Here is a 15,466-nt window from a genome sequence, read left to right as displayed (position 1 = left end):
CATGAAAATGGCCACGGCTACAAGAAGATTACCACCATTCTAGAACTGGCTAAGATCATTCAAGGTTTTAAAAGAGCAGGGTTCACTAAGAACATGCATCGAGTTGGTCGTCCAAATAAGCTAAACGCACTTACTGAGCCAAATGTTTTATTTGAAAAATTAGCGTAAGAATTGCTGAAGAGATTGAAACGTTGGGCGTCAGCCTGTTAATGCTCACATCATATGCCAGTCTACATAAAATTAGTGTATATGACTGTCACCCCCGTGGAAGCTTTTTCTTAAGACGATACACAAGAAAGCTCGCAAACAATTTGCTGAAGAAATGTGAACAAAACACATGGATTGTTAGAAACATGTTCTATGGTCTGGTGTGAAAAAGATTTATTTGTTTCGTTCCAATGATTGCAACCTTATGTGGCAAAGGCTAGGCGAGGAGTACAAAAATAGATGTCATGATTACAGTCAATCATGGTGATGGGTATGTACTGGTGTGGGGCTGCATTAGTTCTGCAGCTGTTGGAGTGTTACATTCCATTTATGGAAACATGAATTCATGGAAATATGATCCCCTACCCCCAGAAAATTAGTCGCAGTCCGGTATTTCAGCATGACAATGATCCAAAAACACACCTCTAAGACGAACACTGTTATATATCAGAAACTTAATTGTAATGTTTCTGACTTCAGAGCAAATATGTTAGTCGGTTACATTTGAATGTTCAAAGTAAAGACTCAGTCCCCAGTTAATAATTCTTTTAAAATTTCGACGATACCTAAATATTCCCCTTTATATGCGTTTCCCAATGTTGAGAAACATTAAGTCACGGACACACAAACGAAAACACATGCACAGACATATATGTGTGTCTCTGTGTGTCTAAGAAATTATTTATTATAATTTCAGATGAATAGGGAAACGGAAAAAATGTTTAAGCCATGGCATTTCAAAGCTAAATATTTTTCATAAGAGAAGAAAAACATTCTTAAATATACTCAAAACATGACGCATAAAAGATCAGCCATATGCAATTTTTTATATCTTTTTTAATAAATATTTCTTTATTAAAATTTCTCATTTTCGGACTTTTTCCAAATGGGTTACCACAAAACAAATACCAGAGGAATACTGGGGATTATAGTTAATGCGTATATTATAGAGACCGGGGCTGTAGTGTAGTAATTGTTTGTGGTGAAAAGTTAGTATAATCACATTTTGTATAAAGATGGTTAATTAAGAACTTGTTTACGTTCGACTTAAAAACGACAATACCATAGAAAGCTAGAAAACAGACAAGCGGAACAGAGCTCGACAGACGGGCTATTCTAGGAAAGACGCTGTGTTGTTGAAATTCACGTTTGGATAAGGCACCGATAGAGAGAGGGGGAAGTTATTGATGATGGGGTAAACGAGTGTTTTTGTCAAAGATTCGCAAACGGGGCCATAGATTGGAGCTCAGTCGATAACCTGTCATGCAATTAAGGATAGCTCAGATACAGGGTCGTAACATTTCTTGTGTGGGTAAGAAGTTTCAAAGAAGAGAAAAGAGCACCACTTACTAGATTACGAAGTCCATTTTGAACTCTGTCTATCCTGCATGTATCCTAAGCATTTCCTGCGCAGATGTGGCAACAGTACTCCATCCTCGAACGAACTTGTCTCTTATACAGGTAGAGAATTGCATCGGCAGTCTGATATTTTCTGGAGCGATAGAATGAACAAACATTTTTCAGCGACTTTGGTAAGGGTTTTGATGTATGTGCTCCATTTCAGATCAGGAGTGAAGCTCCGGGGAAGAAGCTTGCTAAATATGGAGAGTCCTCGTGGAAAGTCGTTGATTGCAATAGAGGCTAGATGTGAGTCTGAGTGTTGATAATGGAAAGTGGATAGCTTGGTTTTATATACATTAAAATTAACCAGCAACCTTTTCCACATTGCATCACGTGCTCAAGATCAGAGTAACGAGCATCAGAGAGATCATGACCGTTTCCGGCCTTTGATGTGTTGCCATAGATGGTAGCGACGTTTGTGTAAATGTCTACGAATGAGCTAAGATTTGGGAGGTCATTAATTAAGATTAGGAAGAGTACCCAGCATTGAAACTTTAGGGACGCTAGCATTAATACTGTGAACTTCTGATTTCTGTCCATCAACCACAACTTTAAAAAACCTAACAGTGAGGAATGATTTAATAACTGAGAAGACATTTCCAGCTTTTTCGGAGCTGGATATCTTGTATAGTTGGCATAATGCCACACCCTATCAAAAGCTTAAGATATGTCAAGAGCAAACGAAATCCTCCTTGAGAGATTCACTAATCTTGTAAGATATTATTGTTAGCACATCAGCTGTAGATCTAGCAAAACGGAAACCATATCGCATATCACTGGGGTATTTTGAGGTGATTGACGACTTCTCTGTTTCAAATAAATCCCAATAATTTACTCATGAATCACACGAGACAGACTGGTCTATACTGAGGAAGATGACCGGTCGCTTAATTTTTTTTATATACAGGGCATAATGATGAGGTTTTCAGAGTGTTGGGGAACATTTATCTTTCAGACAAAGTTTAAACAGCTTTATAACTATGGAGGCTGGTTGTAGTTGAAACTTCTTGAGCACTTCTAAATATGGAGGCTTTAAGCACTTGTAAGTATGGAAGCTTTTTGAACTTTGTAAGTATAGAGGCTGGTTCTAGTTTAAGCTTTGTGAAATGCCAGTTATTTTACTGGGATCAAGGTTTGTGATTGGCTTGACAACAACACAGTTACTTGTATGTCACATAATGTGTTTTCGCATAAATAGGGCGTTAGGCAGCCTTGGCCGCATAGGGTAGAATTATATGCAAAGTTCTTGGCAATGTGTTTTGCTTATCTTGATGTTGAGTAAATTACCTCAGGTCCACTGATGGTTTGGGATAGAAAAAAGCTCTTCGATTCAGGACCCTGTTTGTTATTTGCCAAAACCCATGATAACCAAGCCGTTCTTGAGCCACCTTAGACTTGACAGACAAAGCACACAACTCTATTGCGTTCTTTATTACTCTTTTGCAGTGGTTGCTGGCAATCCTAAAAAGTTGCTTTAATCTCAGTATATTTATTCCGCTAAAAACAGTGAAAATAGTGGTTTCTGTGCTCAATGGTAGTGGCATGTTCTGAAGATAACCACGGCTCGCTGATAGGTCTTTGGTCAATTTTTTTGAAAGGTATGAAGAGATCAAAACCGACAATTTTCCTGGGCGAAAGGTCTGATACAATACATGAAACTTTTTTTAAACCTGCGCAGAGGAATATCTGGTATGAATGTTCAGACGCTATCCCAATCAGCCATACACTGTACAATAGAGTGATATGCCTGAGGACATTATATTTTGCTTTTATTCTGACCGACACAACCGAGTAATCGGAAAATCCCTATGGAGATAGAACAGTAGATGAGCATAGCTCTGGGCAAGTTGTAAGAGAAGGGTCTAGGAGGCTTTTATATTAACAGTCAGTGTCGGCCACAGGTGTGGATTCGCGAACAATCTGAGTTAGGTCACAGGCAATGGAGAAGTCATGCGAGAGCCCATCATCATCCGTTCTATTTGAGTTGGCTAGCCATTAAACATTGTGAACATTGAAGTCAACAAAAAGATGAATGTAAACCAAGGGATGGGTTGACAGAATGGGGTAAATTTTCTCAGAGATGTTTTTAAAATAGTAACTCCAGTATTGGAGGGCGATAGGGGGCAAATATGAAGGTGGTGCTCTGAGAAAGTGCTTATACCAAAGCCCTCATTAGGCGGATTCAGACAATTCTTCTTTTTGTACATGCGATGATTGTGTTTTGCGAGGGCTCTAGTTGTCGAAGATAGAAATTGTAGCGTCCGGTTCAGTGCACATGTGCTAAGATTAATAAAATGCACTGTTAAAAATTGCGGTGGAAATGAAATTCAAATCTTCTACTCCACGATAAAGATGCTATGTCAAATTATATCTGAATGGTTTATATATGTGGTGTCTACTACTAAAATGCTCCACTTGTTTACTTACGCAAAACGTGCCATATATATATATATATATATATATATATATATATATATATATATATATATATATAGAGAGAGAGAGAGAGAGAGAGAGAGGGAAGGAGTGAGAGAAAGAGAGGGAGATAGAAAAGGATGAGGAGCAATGATACAAAACTTGAGATAATGGAGAGACAGTTTACATAGTGCATGTTTTTTAAAATGAAGCAGGGAAAATTAGAAAAAAAAAGGAGAAAATAAAATGTATACAAGCAGGAATAAAAATAGGGTTCAGACAGGATTAGTAAAGTAGAAAATGCAGCGATGGAAAGCAGAGCCACGGATAGAAACGCTGGATGAAGAGGTGGGGTTTCTCCACATTGGGAGGAAAATTACTAGAGACATAGACAGAGACATTGACTGTAGGCAATGGTGAACTGAGGAAGGGTAAAGGGATGTGACGGTAGTCAAATGATTTACGACATTGACTAACGACCTGGGTGTTTCAAGTTCAGACTCCAGTTGTTTTCATAAAAATCACTTTCACTGAGTATGTTGGCAACCTACATGTGGTTCATCGCGGAAGTACTCTATACCTTTATAGAAGTAATTATGACTAGAAAACTATCTGGGGAATTAATGCCAAGAATAGACTACGGGATTTATTCGATATGATAGTGATACGTAAGACCAATAGAAATCAAAAATGGAAAATGGAGAGAGAAAGAAAGAATACAAACGGATATCACGATTGAACTATGAGAAAAGGGTGTTGATAGTTATGTTGAAAGAAAAGTTAATAGTTTTTTTTTAATTTTATCAAAAGATTAGCACCTGGAACTGAGCAAATGTTAATGACAGGGTGATTTAATTATCATATATGGAGATTATAGTAAACGACAAGCTTTTGCTATTGTTCAGTCTTTTAGTGTTTGATGGAGAGGAGGCATCCCGATAGATGTCAAGCAATCACTCTCTATTTTGATGACTCCAGCTGATATGTTTCCAATTCTTACCGTCCATTCATACACATTTTTTTTACGTAGAACATTGTTGTATCCCTTTAGCGTTTTGTTAAACGGATATATTTGCTATATAGTTGTTGAAATTATTTTTTATTACTTCTGTAAATACTGAAATTATGAAGTCTTTAAAATTCCAGTTTAATTTAATGTTTTCTATATGACCTCGGTGTTTCGTTACATTTGGCTGCTTTACTCGTTTTATGTAAGCGTCATTAGGGAAGCTGATTTTTACTTATATTTTACTTTTTTTTTCGTTGAAAGTATCTTTAATAGCTTCGTTTTTGTTTCGTTTTCTATTGTTTCTATTTTGCAAGCGTCTGTCGTGATCGATAATACTATAGAGGTTAAAAGTATGGCGTCTTGGATCGACGTACTTTTTATTAGTTTGTTTTTAGGTTTTCCATCTCATCTCTCTCCTGCCATAAATTTTGGCTCGCCAAGCATCCCGATCCCGAGATAATGCTGTCCATTTCTCACATTGCACACCGAAAGCCCAGAGATCTCGCTTTAGCATATCCTTGAGTCTGAGACGCGGACGAGTACCTTCTTACAAAACACCATGCAATGCTTTGTGAGGTAGGCGTTTACATGCAGGAATGGTGTATTTATATTTAATGAGGTAGTACTTATTAAAATAGAGATTTCTGGTGTATGTTCCCACAATTTATTGCTACACTAGATATTCAACCTTTAACTGATGTAAATAAGTCCACACTTCATGGTATTGCATAGTATACTATTTGTCTGCTATGAAAACCTTAAAATAAACAGATGAACATTATTGAAGAAAATGATGTTTACTTTGAAATTTACGATGGGAAATAAAAGTGTCAAGTCTAAGGGGAAGTAAGTAACTAACTTCTTTATCATCACCATTCAATGCCTTGCACAATAAATAGGTTAGCTAACAAAATAAGTGGTTCAAGGAAGTGATAGAGCAATGTTCCATCTACACTTATTGAATAATCGCCTTACTCGAATTTATATCAGAAAACAAGTCATTAAATACAGACGAAATTTACATCCTTGTATTGTTTTGAAAATTGGCAACAGAAGATTCTAAATTATATTTTAAGACTAATAAGCGGCTGGGTTTAACATTACACGTGGAAAGAATTTTACTTCATAAAATATACTAGTAATCTTACTATTTGTGGCTCCAGGCATATGTTAGATCATGGGTTATTGAGTGCTGTACTGATAGAGGGAGTCATAGAGAGAGAACGAAGATTACAGGAGAATACATCGTGATCAATTGAAAATAATCACACACACATACATACACACCCACACACCAACCCATCCACAGCAACACACAAGCACACATAAACACATACACACACACACACACACACATATATATATACATATATATTACGTTATGTATCTACATGACAGTTTCTGTAAATATTTTCACCATTTACTTCAACAGTTCCCGATACGTAAGTAAGGCTAACAGAAAAAAATGATGAACTGCTACAAGTAATAATAACAAAAATACAAAAAAGGGCTAATAACAATAATAATAATAATAATAATAATAATAATTATTATTATTATTATTATTATTATTATTATTATTATTATTATTTAAAAGAAATAAACACATAAAATAAACACTGTACTATGATATATAATGTGAATAAATATCGAACTTAAAACTAGGTCATCTCCGATCACAAGGAAAAGGAAAAAAATATTCGGTGAAACAACAAAGAAACAGGTGTGCGCTTATTGGTTACAAGAAACAACTCAGAATTTGATTAGCTGACTAGACAACACAGTATCACGAGACATATACACCATAAAGCAACATCAAATCCATGCAATTGCATGACGAATCATCACCAGGATGAAACGCGTAAAATTATGCATATGTTTATTGTCATATATTTTCACAACTTACTAAACATATATGTAGTATGCTTGAGAAGTGTTTTACAAGTGTATATATATATATATATATATATATATATATATATATATATATATATATATATATATATATATAATAAGAGAATATAAAAGAAGGAGACTGTGCGTAGAGAAAGGGAATATATGTGTTGTTTGTGTACAAACAAGCACATTTATAATATATACATATATATAGATGTATGTATATATATATACATGTATATACATAAATATATATATATATATATAAGTATATATTATAAATAGGCTTGTTTGTACACAAACAACACATACACTCCCTTTCTCTACACACATTCTACTTTTTATATTCTCTTATTACACGAGGTCTATCTATATCTTCATCATGTTTCCTCTATCTTATATTTCAATTGGCATTTCTTTCAATAGTAACATTAATAGTAAATCTCATGACCCCGCTCTTCTCTCAATCTCTGGCTGTATGTTATTCAAGGAGTCGATGGCGCCATTGTTTGGTAACAACATACATTTCTTTGATTATCTTTGTTAAAATGAATGTACAGTATCCAGTAAAAGCAAGATGTATGACGTCATTCGCTCCGTGCAATTACAAACAATATGCCACACGAGCTAAGCAAATATTATATATATATATATATATATATATATATATATATATATATATATATGTAACAAATATATATATATACCTATATATATATATATATATATATATATATATATATATAGGTATATGTGTTTAGATAACTTATCAATACAAAACTATATAAATGTTTCTATCTTTCTAAATTTATTTCCTCTAATGGCTGTAGAAATACAGAAAGTGTTCTGAAAAACAACGAAAATGTTTTTTTCCAAAGCACATATTTCGACGATATTTCGATGTTCTTCAGTTACTTCATACATATATACATATATGATAATTTAATGAATAGAGCATAAATACTGCATTACTCTTCTTTCCAGCAAGCTTGAGGAAATGACAAATACAATTAAAAAAACACAGTTATTACACTATTCCACTATCATAAAGAATAAAGTTATCATTTGGAAAACAATATAGTGACCACGTAACAAATGCTACATTATATATCCCCGATTAAAACGAATAATACCTGCGATGACTGTATCACTACAAAACAATAGGAGAAATGTATTATGTCCGTGGACAGTTTCATTACATAACACAATCTAACTCTGCATTACACTACAAAACATTAATCGGAATACCATTGTGAAGTGAATTTAAAATTCAAAGACAACAAAAGTATAATCTTGTCTTTAGTAAGGAAAATCCAAAATAATTATGAAATATTGTTGAAATTTAAACGTTTATTTTAAAATGTTTTTAATATCTGTCACTGTGAACTAATCATTATATGATGATATGCGTGCATATATTTATATATACACACATATACATATATAAATATATATATATATATATATTTATATACATGCAAACGGTTCTAAAAGTAATGCCTCCTATTTAATTTCACGCGAATTAATCCGAAGGGGTTGAAAATGACATTGTTATGATAACTGCACTTTAGCAACTATGACACGAATATTTATACTCTTTGTAATAGAGAGTAGTGTTGTGTAACGTTAAAAAACAACCCCAGTAATTGATGTACACCTATATATATATATATATATATATATATAAATATATATATATATATATATATACATCTTTGATTTTACAACGATACACGAGCAAATAAAATTGCAAATGTTTCCATAATACAAAATGATACTGACCAATATATATAATTTTATAAAGACACTAGCATACCTAGATATAAAATGTATTTTCGCTGAGATAGGTTTATAGTTAAGATATTTTCTTAGATAGGCAGATTATTGGTGAATATTTGAGTCAGACTGCGAATCAAAATGCACACACATCGAATTCTAAAGTCTATTAAAGCAGAAGAGATTTTTTTTTTTTAGAAAATAGTGAATTAAAGATATAAAGGGGAAGAAAAATTACAAGGCAATATGGGAAAAAATCTATGAAAATTACGTGATCTTAAAGACCACCACCGCCCACCCCGAACATTTAGTACGACGCTGATATTATCCGTGATACTTCGGCAGCGAAAATCATGCACATCGTGACAACCGCCTCCGCCAAACTTCGTCAGACACGAATGTACTCAACAAACACATGTACACGTACATGCATCAACACATATACACTGCACATACTCACACGCGTCCCCCTGTCTCTCTCTTCCCCTTCTCTCTCTTTCTCTCTTTCTCTCTCTCATATATATATATATATATAAATATATATATATATACATATATATATATATATATATATTGCAGTAATAGACTACGCTTACACGTAATGATATCTAGGCTGCATAAGACAATTGCAGTATCGCAAACCCTACGATTTTATGTTGCTGAGATAACTACATAACCTTCATATTCAGCAGTACAATTATATATATATATATATATATATATATGTATATATATATATATATATATATATATATATATATATATATAAATAATTGTTATACTTTTCCAAGTTCGCAATACGGAACGTTATTTTAAAATTGCTTGAAGTAAACTTTTTATCCAAGATTGTATTTTTAGTGTTACTGTACAGACTCTCCTATGTGTGGTTGTCTTGGTAGCAACTTTTAAAATACTGATCTGATTTTAAGGCCATCTATAACCTCCACTGATGTTTTTTTTTCTACTGGCATGTTAGGGTTTACTCTAGTCGTGGAAAATTGAGGAAACCGCTGTAGAACTTTGCCCCTGGATGATCTATAGGCTTTCATTAAGTCCGCTTTTATAGTGTCTACAAAGCGCTCTTATCTGATCGTTTCTTCTTAACTGATATTGTGGTGTTTTAAAATGTTTCTCCCAAACTTATTTGAACTACGAAGAAGTTAATTGGTAGCATTATAACTAACCAGGAAATCACCAACATCAAGACGAGCGAAAAGCTTTCATAAGTAATTAATGGTTACCGCTATGATGGATTTCTTGCATCTTAGCACCTCTGGCCATTTGTAAAAACTACTCACCATTAATAAAAATAATCCAGTGGTCGCGCAACGTATATATCTATCCGGGCCACGGTTGTTGGATTTGGGTCAGGGTTTTTGGAAAATCGGTTGTGCCTTTTCAGCCTTTATATGATTTAACTGTATTAGTTATATCTGGTTTTATGGACGGATAGTAAACGAAGTTACACATCAGGTATTTCATTCTGATGGTGTCAGAATAAACCATGTGAACGTTGCTTAGATTTCTCTTTTGAAGCGCTTTTGGAATGATGACTATCTCACTAAAAAGCAGAACAATGTTGCAGACAGTACATATCCGAAGTAAATTCTCTGCTTTGTCCTTTTCATAAATTCATCATTTGCCGCTTCAATATTAATTGCGTGAAGAGTTCTTGGTAATTCCCGGATTAGACTCATCGTCTTTATCTCATTATCTCTCTGCAGTGCGACAATTACTAAGTCCTCAAGGGCATTTTAAGGGCCGGGATTAGTCTAGACAGCGTACCCACATGCGCGATATTCTTGGACGATAAGAATTCCAATTTAAAATCATAATTTTATAAACTGGTTTTACATCTTAGTAAACAGTTTGCCGAAAATGTGGATTGTCTGTTTTGCGCACCCAAAAATTAGAAGTTGCTTATGATATCTTTGCAGCGCAAAATGCCTACCATGCAGGTAACAATGAAATTTCGAGTCTTCGTAGATAATGTCAAAACCCTCTTTCTCTACCTGTAAGTACTGTTTTTCGGTCGGGAGCAGTGTTCTGGAAGCATAGGTAATGTTTTTTTTGTATTTTTTACCCATCTGGAATCTTATGTAACAGGCATGCCCCTATACTGTATTTAATAGCCTCAGTAGCCATTATAGTACCATTATTCGGATTCAAATGTTTGAAGAAACGTTTTTGTGCTAACATTTTTTAATTTCCTCAAAGGCTGACTGGTACTCCGCCGTCCATTCCTAACGTTTATCTTTTTTCAAAAGCTTGTGCAAATGTACCCGCAGTTCATGCATTTTTGAAATAAAGTATTGGTAATAGTTAGCGAGCCCAGTTGCGGTTGGACAGTATTTTCTGGTGCCGGCATATTCCTTATCGCAGCAGCTTCTTCTGGGTCTGGGCGTCTCCCATTCTTGTCAATTATGTGCCCCCAAAATTTTAATTTTCTGCAGGAAAAACTCGCATATGTTTTCCTAGATGTTAAATCCAAAATCCTTTATTCGTCTAAATACTTCATGAATATGGTCTGTGTGTTGTTTCTTATAACTACTGGCTATAATAATATCGTCCATATGTGTAAAGTCCAGGCTGTCTAGCACCGTGTCCATAACCTGTCGAAAAACAGAAGGCGTGACCATGACCCCGACTATCTTTCATATCTGTACAGGTTTTGACAGGTATTGTGCAGAGTAATTTAGCACTCTAATTTTCAACTGGAATTTTTAGAGATGCGTCGCTTAGGTCGATTTTCGAAAAATATGTGATCATCGTTTAGTCTTATAAAACTTCCTCCGTACATGGAAGGGGATAATATGTCCCCTAACGACGCATTCAACACCGTCGAAAAAATCTGCCGTAACACATGTTTCCCCTGACTTCTTTTTCACATAGACCATCGGGACAGCCCACTGACTGTATTTTATTTTCGATATAATGCCCACATTTTCTAATCTCTCAAGCTCCTAGTGGATTTTTTACAGCAACCAAATAGCACATAAGGCAGCATGCGTACCGCAGATTTAACCGACATAAGTCCAATTCAAAAAGACAGATGTATATAGAAGTCAGAAATAACTGTAAGAAAGAAGTAGCGACAGCTAAGAGAAAATTTACTAAAACCACAAAAAAAAACTAACGCATCGAAGCACATAAATTAGGACCCCATAACTTTTGGAAAATATACAACAGTGTAGTAAATAATGGGCAATCAACAATTCCCCCACTATCCAACAATCACGAGGTTGTTTGCTCAGCAACAAAGAAGGTTAACATGCTTGCCAGTCGGTTCACCTCCAACTTCATACTGGACCCTGCTACCGCCCCTCCCTGATTTTCCTTTGCGGACAAACGTCACACTAGACGATCTGGAAATCACTCCATCTTAGGTGCATGCCTTCATAAAAAATCTTTACACTTCAAAGCACGTGGAACCGATCTCATCCCGGCTGTACTATTAAAAAACTGTTCCGCCGAAGTAGCGCCAGTTCTCTTCAAACTTTACAACAAATGCCTTAAGGAAACTTGCTTTCCTGCCTGCTGGAAAAATGCTTCTGTAGTACTAGTTTTCAAAAATTCTGGCGAAAGAACTTACCCAGTAAATTACCACCTCATTAGCCTCCTCCCACTTTTCGCCAAAATATTTGAGTCGATTATTAACCAAGCTCTAGTCCATCACCTTACAGATGCTAAACTTCTGACCGACCAACAATACGGATTTAAGCAAGCCTATTCCACGGCAGACATCCTAACTATAATTTCTGAGCGTATATAATATTCACTTGACAAAGCAGGGGATGTTAGAGCGGTAGCTCTAGATATATCTATAGCTTTTGACAGGGTATGGCACGAAGGTCTTCTTAGGAAAATCAGATCATACGGTTTCACTGGAAGAATCTTTTACATAATTTAATCCTTAAGATAAGAAAAAAATTCCAGGTTGTCATCGATTGTCGTACATTCAAACAATATGATATAAATGCGGGAGTGCCTCAGGGTTCTATCCTTGGACATTTATTATTTCTAATATTCATAAATGACATCCCTGACAAAATTGTCTGTGAGATGGATATATATGCTAAGGACACTACTCTCTATAACCGACACGACAGGAAAACAAACGAACACATATCTACATAAATGGCAAAAACATTAGAGTATGACCTGCGACCTGTAGTAAAATTTGGACAAAATTCACATTCAATGCTGCTAAGACTAAACTTGTTTCCTTCAATAACTACAAGAAACCTTCCCTACCATCAATAGCAATGACCAAATACTCTTTATCTGAAAGTACATCCTTTAAACTCCTCGGCCTAATATTCACAGGAAACATGAGTTGGAAAAATTACATTGAAAACACTGCCAGAAACACTGCGAAAAAGCTAGGTTCTCTCTACCGTGCTAGAAAGCTACTAACGCCCGAAAGTATCCTGTACCCCTATAAGGCCACCATTCGCCCATGTATGGAATATTGTTGTAATATTTGGGCTGGTGCATCTGCTACTAGTCTCTACTCCTAGATAGGGTTCAGAAGAGAATCGCCAACCTAATAGGTCCTGAACTGTCATCTAAGCTTAAGCCTCTGTCCCATCGACGTAATGTAGCATCCCTCTGCCTGTTCTACAAGTATTTCAATGGTGAATGCTCTGACGAACTGTGAACCCTCGACGTAAGTACCCCCGACAAACCCGACAAGCAGCAAAATCCCACCCCTTTGCAGTTTGAGATCCCTAGATGTAAGATAGCCATCTCCTTCAGTAATGTCTTCCCCAGGACCGCTGGACATTGGAGTTGCCTTCCGAGTTCCTACTTCCCCAACTGTACTGACTTGCAGAAGTTTAAGTATAACGTGAACCGACATTTTGCTGCCCAAATTCTTACATAGTACCCCTGTAGCTTATGTTCCTGATAGTAACCTCCTACATCAAAGTGGCAATGTGCCTTGTTTGGAGTAAAATTGCAAAAAAACAAAAACAAAAAAAATCACGTTGCTCTTAGGAAAACTGGTTGTACATTCCGCTTTAATCTTAATTATGGGGCAATTTTTGTATATTTTCTTAGGCCCGGTGCGAATACTTCCGTAAATTCATATTTTAAATTCGCGATAAACGTCTCTGTTTCTGCTGCCATACATTCTGTTTTTCTGCAGGATGTAGATATTGATAGGTTCCATAAATAAAATTCATGCATCCAGTTCGACCCAAGTACGTTAGTTGTATTCGTTAATAAGTAGCATTTAATATTTTTGTCTTTTCAATAATTTCACCTTCGATAAAAATTCACCTTCAAAGTTAATTTTCTTTTTAATGTAATATATAAAAAAAATGCTCCATCGAGGTTGCTCCAGTTCTCTCCAAACTTTTTAAACAAATGACTTAATGAATCGTGCTATCCTGACCATTTGACAACCGCTTATTTGGTACCAGTTCTTAAGAATTCTGGTGAAAGAACTGACCCATCAAATTTTTGCCCCATTCGACTCCCCCTTCTTTTCGCCCAAATATTTGAATTCATAATATATCAAGCTCTACTTCACCACTTTACAGCTGCTAAACTTCTGTCCCACCAACACTATGGGTTTAGACAAACCTCGTCTACTGCAGATATTCTAGCTGTAATATCTGAACGTATATATAATGCACTGGCTAAATCAGGAGAAGCGAGCCAAGTAGCTCTAGATATAGCTAAGGCTTTTGACATGGTTTGGCACGGTAAAACCACATCCTATTTTATTCTGGGAGGAATAATTAATATAATTAAATCCTTCTTAAGTAAGAGAAGAAACTTATTTGTCCTAAAATGTCGTACGTCAAAACAATATGATATAAATGCGGGTATACCTCAAGGGTCGATGCTTAGACCTTCATTTTTCCTGATATTCATAAATGACCACACTGATAAAATTGTCTCTGACATGGATATATTTGCTGAGGACATCACGCTCTTTAAGAGATACGAGAAGGAAACGAATGAACACGTATCCAAAGCAACGGCAGAAACCTAAGAGAAAAGCCCCCAGTCTGTAGTGGAACGGAGGCAAAAATGAATCCCACTCCAACACAGTAGAAATATTATATTCAATGCTGCCAAGATTGATCTCCTTCCCTTTAATAAAAACAACAAACTTTCTCAACCACTATTAGTCATTTATAAGGATTCATTAGCTGAAAGTAGCTCGTTAAAACTCTTCGGCTTAACGTTTACGGGAACATGAGTTGAAACATACATTGAGTGCATTGCCAAGGCTACTAAAATAGAAGGTGGGCTCTCTCTACTGTGCTAAAAAGCTACTTACGCCTTAGAATATCCTGTACTTTTACAAGGCCACCATCTGCCTATGTATGAGTGTTGCTGCCACATTTGGATTGGTGCATCTACAACTGGTCGCTCTCTCTTAGACAGGGCTCAAAAGAGAGTCGCAAAATTAATAGGTCTCGAACTATCAGCTAGGCTTCAACCTCTGTCTCATCGATAAAATGTTGCAGCCCCTGCCTGCTTTGCAAGTACTTTAATGGGAGGTGCTCTGATGAACTACAAGGTCTAGTATTACTCCGAGGTAAATATCCTTGACACACCTGACCGTACAAAAATCCCACTCCAACACAGTAGAAATCTTTAGATATAAGAAATTCTTCTACTCTAATAGTTTCTTCCCTAGAACTGCTAGACTTTGGAATTCTCTTCCGGGTTCATGTTTCTCCGACTTTCCTGATATGCAGAAGTTCATATGTAACGGAAACACGCATCTTGCTGCTCAGCTCC

This window comes from Euprymna scolopes, chromosome 16 (assembly GCF_053919585.1).
Source record: "Euprymna scolopes isolate OS-2025 chromosome 16, ASM5391958v1, whole genome shotgun sequence".
In the NCBI taxonomy this organism is placed as follows: Eukaryota; Metazoa; Mollusca; class Cephalopoda; order Sepiida; family Sepiolidae; genus Euprymna; species Euprymna scolopes.
This window is presented reverse-complemented; position numbering follows the sequence as displayed.